Source organism: Dendrobates tinctorius, unplaced genomic scaffold, assembly GCF_039654945.1.
Source record: "Dendrobates tinctorius isolate UK_male_01 unplaced genomic scaffold, ASM3965494v1 ptg000250l, whole genome shotgun sequence".
NCBI classification, from domain to species: Eukaryota; Metazoa; Chordata; class Amphibia; order Anura; family Dendrobatidae; genus Dendrobates; species Dendrobates tinctorius.
Genome location: NW_027361917.1, coordinates 40,638,635 through 40,645,336, shown reverse-complemented (window position 1 = coordinate 40,645,336; position 6,702 = coordinate 40,638,635). Strand labels below are relative to the sequence as shown.

General features: G+C 34.9%; 1 non-coding gene across 1 annotated transcript; it reads right to left on the bottom strand.

The window, feature by feature from the left end:
• Positions 1-4,831: 4,831 nt before the first annotated feature.
• TRNAL-UAA (transfer RNA leucine (anticodon UAA)) lies at positions 4,832-4,914 on the bottom strand. The gene has a single exon. It is a non-coding gene; the product is annotated as a tRNA-Leu (tRNA).
• Between the last annotated feature and the right edge of the window lie 1,788 nt (positions 4,915-6,702).

Here is a 6,702-nt window from a genome sequence, read left to right as displayed (position 1 = left end):
GATTAGACATACTTTTCTGGATTTCTTAGACAGTTAGTGGTTATTGAATGTGTGCCATCTTATTCAGTTTGCGCTAACAGATTTTTTTAGCCACTTTTCAAAAGCAAAAGTCAGACCGCTACTGTGAACCTTACCGTTCATTGAAAATTTCATCTAGAGAAAAATATTTTTCCTATATATGTAGACTTTCGTTTTTGGCTATATATTTGGAATGGCGACCACAGTGAATATTGGAATAAAGTGCCATTGAGATTTGTCAACAACTTTAAGCACAAAGTTCTAGTTTCTTTAGACAGTTTAACATGAAATGTAAAATCTGCCTGAGAAAATCATGCCTATGGTAAAGGGTGAATTTGTCAACCATGAACATTTTTTGAGTGGTTAAATAATTTTCTCTGGATGAAATTTACAGTCAACAGTAAGTTTCACAGTCCAAAACCTTAAACACTAGACCATCCTGGTGAACACGCATGAAATTTTGGATTTCCCAGACAGTTAGTGGTTGTTGAATGTGTGCTATCTTATGATGTTTGCACTAACAGATTTTTCGTTTAAGCCACTTATCAAGAACATTATACTAACTTTTATTGTGAACCTTACTGTTGACTGTAAATTTCATCTAGAAAAAAAATATTCCTCTTCTGTATATGTAGACTTTAGACTTTCATTTTTGGTTATACGTATGGAGTGTTGACCAAGAGAGAATGTTGGATTACAATGCCTTTGAGAATTGTCAGCAACACTAAGCACAAAGTTCTAGTTTCTTTAGACAGTTTAGCCTCTCCAAAAAAGCTCACAGTTGGCAAATTCATAACTTTGCCATAGGCCAGATTTTCTCAGGCAAATTTTACATTTCATGACATCCTACAAACATTGGCCATCTTTTTTCTGGATCCCACCCCTCTACTAAATAATGTTCTTGTGTATGGATTGCATTATATTTATGAATTTCTCATATTATTTTAACATAATATGTTACTTCTGGAACTTTAGTTTGAATATTTACCTCAATTATTAAACTTTCTCTTAATCCCTAAATTTTTTTCAGCTTTGAAGTTTTGAACTTACTGTAATATCATGCTCTGACTAGAGATTCAACTCAAAATGGAAAAGATAAACATAAAAAGGTGATAGTCAGGGGTTTTTACTGTCACATTGAAGGGTTATTACTTTGCTCTCAGGCAATCAGAACTTTTCCGTTGCTCAAGAATACTCTATTCTGAAACCCTGCAGAATTTCAAAGGTAAAATTCATACCAGGAGTGGGGTTTGAACCCTCGAGGATACATATCGATTGGATCTTAAGTGCAACGCCTTAACCACTCGGCCATCCTGGTGAACAGGCATCATTTTCTGAATTTCTTAGACAGTTAGTGGTTGTTGAATGTGTGCCATCTTACAAAGTTTGCACGAACAGATTTTTTGTTTAAGCCACTTATCGAGAACATTATACATACTTTTATAGTGAACCTTACTGTTGACTGTAAATTTCATCTAGAAAAAAATGTTTTTCCTCTACTGTATATGTAGACTTTAGACTTTCTTTTTTGGTTATATGTATAGAGTGTTGACCAAGAGTGAATGTTGGATTACAATGCCATTGAGATTTGTCAACAACACTAAGCACAAAGTTCTAGTTTCTTTAGACAGTTTGACCTCTCCAAAAAAGCTCATAGTTGACAAATTCATACCTTTGCCAGAGGCCAGATTTTCTCAGGCAAATTTTACATTTCATGACATCCTGCAAACATTGGCTATCTTTTTTCTGGATCCCACCCCTCTACTAAATAATGTTCTGTTCTTGTGTATGGATTGCGTTATATTTATGAATTTCTCATATTATTTTAACATCATATGTTACTTCTGGAACTTTAGTTTGAATATTTACCTCAATTATTAAACTTTCTCTTAATCCCTACATTTTTTTCAACTTTGAAGTTTTGAACTTACTGTAATATCATGCTCTGACTAGAGATTCAACTCAAAATGGAAAAGATAAACATAAAAAGGTGATAGTCAGGGGTATCGAACTTACTGTAATTTCATGCTCTGACTAGAGATTCAACTCAAAATGGAAAAGATAGACATAAGAAGGTGATAGTCAGGGGTATTACTGTGATATCGCAGGGTTATTACTTTGCTATCGGGAAATTCTGTTGCTCAAGTAATAATCTATTTTGAGAAACCTTGTAGAATTTCAAGGGTAAAATTAATACCAGGAGTGAGGTTCTAGCCCACGAGGATACATATCCATTGGATCTTAAGTCCAACGCCTTAACCACGCGGCCATCCTGGTGATTAGATGTCCTTTGCTGGATTTCTTAGACAGTTAGTGGTTATTGAATGTGTGCCATCTTATTCAGTTTGCGCTAACAGATTTTTTTAGCCACTTTTCAAAAGCAAAAGTCAGACCGCTACTGTGAACCTTACCGTTCATTGAAAATTTCATCTAGAGAAAAATATTTTTCCTATATATGTAGACTTTCGTTTTTGGCTATATATTTGGAATGGCGACCACAGTGAATATTGGAATAAAATGCCATTGAGATTTGTCAACAACTTTAAGCACAAAGTTCTAGTTTCTTTAGACAGTTTAACATGAAATGTAAAATCTGCCTGAGAAAATCATGCCTATGGTAAAGGGTGAATTTGTCAACCATGAACATTTTTTGAGTGGTTAAATAATTTTCTCTGGATGAAATTTACAGTCAACAGTAAGTTTCACAGTCCAAAACCTTAAACACTAGACCATCCTGGTGAACACGCATGAAATTTTGGATTTCCCAGACAGTTAGTGGTTGTTGAATGTGTGCTATCTTATGATGTTTGCACTAACAGATTTTTTGTTTAAGCCACTTATCAAGAACATTATACTAACTTTTATTGTGAACCTTACTGTTGACTGTAAATTTCATCTAGAAAAAAAATATTATTCCTCTACTGTATATGTAGACTTTAGACTTTCATTTTTGGTTATACGTATGGAGTGTTGACCAAGAGTGAATGTTGGATTACAATGCCTTTGAGAATTGTCAGCAACACTAAGCACAAAGTTCTAGTTTCTTTAGACAGTTTAGCCTCTCCAAAAAAGCTCACAGTTGGAAAATTCATAACTTTGCCATAGGCCAGATTTTCTCAGGCAAATTTTACATTTCATGACATCCTACAAACATTGGCCATCTTTTTTCTGGATCCCACCCCTCTACTAAATAATGTTCTTGTGTATGGATTGCATTATATTTATGAATTTCTCATATTATTTTAACATAATATGTTACTTCTGGAACTTTAGTTTGAATATTTACCTCAATTATTAAACTTTCTCTTAATCCCTAAATTTTTTTCAGCTTTGAAGTTTTGAACTTACTGTAATATCATGCTCTGACTAGAGATTCAACTCAAAATTGAAAAGATAAACATAAAAAGGTGATAGTTAGGGGTTTTTACTGTCACATTGTAGGGTTATTACTTTGCTCTCAGGCAATCAGAACTTTTCCGTTTCTCAAGAATACTCTATTCTGAAACCCTGCAGAATTTAAAGGGTAAAATTCATAGCAGGAGTGGGGTTCAAACCCACGAGGATACATATCCATTGGATCTTAAGTCAAATGCCTTAACCATTCTGCCATCCTGGTGAACAGGCATCACTTTCTGGATTTCTTAGACAGTTAATGGTTATTGCATGTGTGCCATCTTATGAAGTTTGCACTATCAGATTTTTTAAGCCACTTTTCATCTAGAGAAAAATATTTTTCCTATATATGTAGACTTTCGTTTTTGGCTATATATTTGGAATGGCGACCACAGTGAATATTGGAACAAAATGCCATTGAGATTTGTCAACAACTTTAAGCACAAAGTTCTAGTTTCTTTAGACAGTTTAACATGAAATGTAAAATCTGCCTGAGAAAATCATGCCTATGGTAAAGGGTGAATTTGTCAACCATGAACATATTTTGAGTGGTTAAATAATTTTCTCTGGATGAAATTTACAGTCAACAGTAAGTTTCACAGTCCAAAACCTTAAACACTAGACAATCCTGGTGAACACGCATGAAATTTTGGATTTCCCAGACAGTTAGTGGTTGTTGAATGTGTGCTATCTTGTGATGTTTGCACTAACAGATTTTTTGTTTAAGCCACTTATCAAGAACATTATACTAACTTTTATTGTGAACCTTACTGTTGACTGTAAATTTCATCTAGAAAAAAAATATTATTCCTCTACTGTATATGTAGACTTTAGACTTTCATTTTTGGTTATACGTATGGAGTGTTGACCAAGAGTGAATGTTGGATTACAATGCCTTTGAGAATTGTCAGCAACACTAAGCACAAAGTTCTAGTTTCTTTAGACAGTTTAGCCTCTCCAAAAAAGCTCACAGTTGGCAAATTCATAACTTTGCCATAGGCCAGATTTTCTCAGGCAAATTTTACATTTCATGACATCCTACAAACATTGGCCATCTTTTTTCTGGATCCCACCCCTCTACTAAATAATGTTCTTGTGTATGGATTGCATTATATTTATGAATTTCTCATATTATTTTAACATAATATGTTACTTCTGGAACTTTAGTTTGAATATTTACCTCAATTATTAAACTTTCTCTTAATCCCTAAAATTTTTTTCAGCTTTGAACTTACTGTAATATCATGCTCTGACTAGAGATTCAACTCAAAATGGAAAAGATAAACATAAAAAGGTGATAGTCAGGGGTGTTTACTGTCACATTGTAGGGTTATTACTTTGCTCTCAGGCAATCAGAACTTTTCCGTTGCGCAAGAATACTCTATTCTGAAACCCTGCAGAATTTCAATGGTAAAATTCAGACCAGGAGTGGGGTTCGAACTCACAAGGATACATATCCATTGGATCTTAAGTCCAACGCCTTACCAACTCGGCCATGCTGGTGAACAGGCATCAATTTCTGGATTTCTTAGACAGTTAGTGGTTATTGCATGTGTGCCATCTTATGAAGTTTGCACTATCAGATTTTTTAAGCCACTTTTCATCTAGAGAAAAATATTTTTCCTATATATGTAGTCTTTCATTTTTGGCTATATATTTGAAGTGGTGACTAGAGTGAATATTGGAATAAAATGCCATTGAGATTTGTCAACAACTTTAAGCACAAAGTTCTAGTTTCTTTAGACAGTTTAACATGAAATGTAAAATCTGCCTGAGAAAATCAGGCCTATGGTAAAGGGTGAATTTGTCAACCATGAGCATTTTTTGAGTGGATAAATATTTTCTCTATATAAAATTTACAGTCAGCAGTAAGTATCACAGTCCAAAACCTTAACCCCTCATGACCCAGCCTATTTTGACCTTAATGACCTGGCCATTTTTGGCAATATTGACCAGTGTCCCTTTATGAGGTAATAACTCAGGAACGCTTCAACGGATCCTAGCGATTATGAGATTGTTTTTTCGTGACATATTTGGCTTCATGTTAGTGGTAAACTTAGGTCAATAATGTTTGCATTTATTTGTGAAAAAAACAGAAATTTGGTGAAAATGTTGAAAATTTCGCAATTTTCACGTTTTGAATTTTTAATCCGTTAAACCAGAGAGTTATGCGACACAAAATAGTTAATAAATAACATTTCCCACATGTCTACTTTACATCAGCACAATTTTAGAAACAAAAATTTTTTTTGTTGGGAAGTTATAAGGGTTAAAAGTTGACCAGCGATTTCTCATTTTTACAACAAAATTTACAAAACCATTTTTTTTAGGGACCACCTCACATTTGAAGTCACTTTGAGGGGTCTATATGGCAGAAAATACCCAAAAGTGACACCATTCTAAAAACTGCACCCCTCAAGCTACTCAAAACTACATTCAAGAAGATTATTAACCCTTCAGGTGCTTCACAGCAACTAAAGCAATGTGGAAGGAAAAAATGAACATTTTAATTTTTCCAATAAAAATTTTCTTTTAGCATCAATTTTTTCATTTTTCACATGGGCAACAGGATAAAATGGATCCTAAAATTTGTTGGGCAATTTCTCCTGAGTACACCGATACCTCACATGTGGTCATAAACCACTTTTTGGGCGCACGGCAGGGCTCAGAAGGGAAGGAGCGCCATTTGACTTTTTGAATGGAAAATATGCTGGAATATTTAGCGGTTGCCATGTCGCGTTTGGAGAGTCCATGTGTGCCTAAACATTGGAGCTCCCCCACAAGTGACCCCATTTTGGAAACTAGACCCTCCAAGGAACTTATTTAGATGCATAGTGAGCACTTTGAACTGCCAGGTGTTTCACAAATTGATCCGTAAAAAAAAAAGGAGTTTTTTTTCACAAAAATTTTATTTTAGCCTCAGTTTTTTCATTTTCACATGGGCAATGGGATAAAATGGATCCTAAAATTTGTTGGGCAATTTCTCCTGAGTGCACAGATACCTCATATGTGGTCATCAACCACTGTTTGGGCACACGGCAGGGTCCCGAAGGGAAGGAGCACCATTTGACTTTTTAAATGGAAAATTAGCTCCAATCGTTAGTGGACACCATGTCGTGTTTGGAGAGCCCCTGTGTGCCTAAACATTGGAGCTCCCCCACAAGTGACCCCATTTTGGAAACTAGACCACCCAAGGAACTTATCTAGATGTGTGGTGAGGACTTTGAACCCCCAAGTGCTTCACAGAAGTTTATGACACAGAGCAGTGAAAATAAAAAAATAATTTTTTCT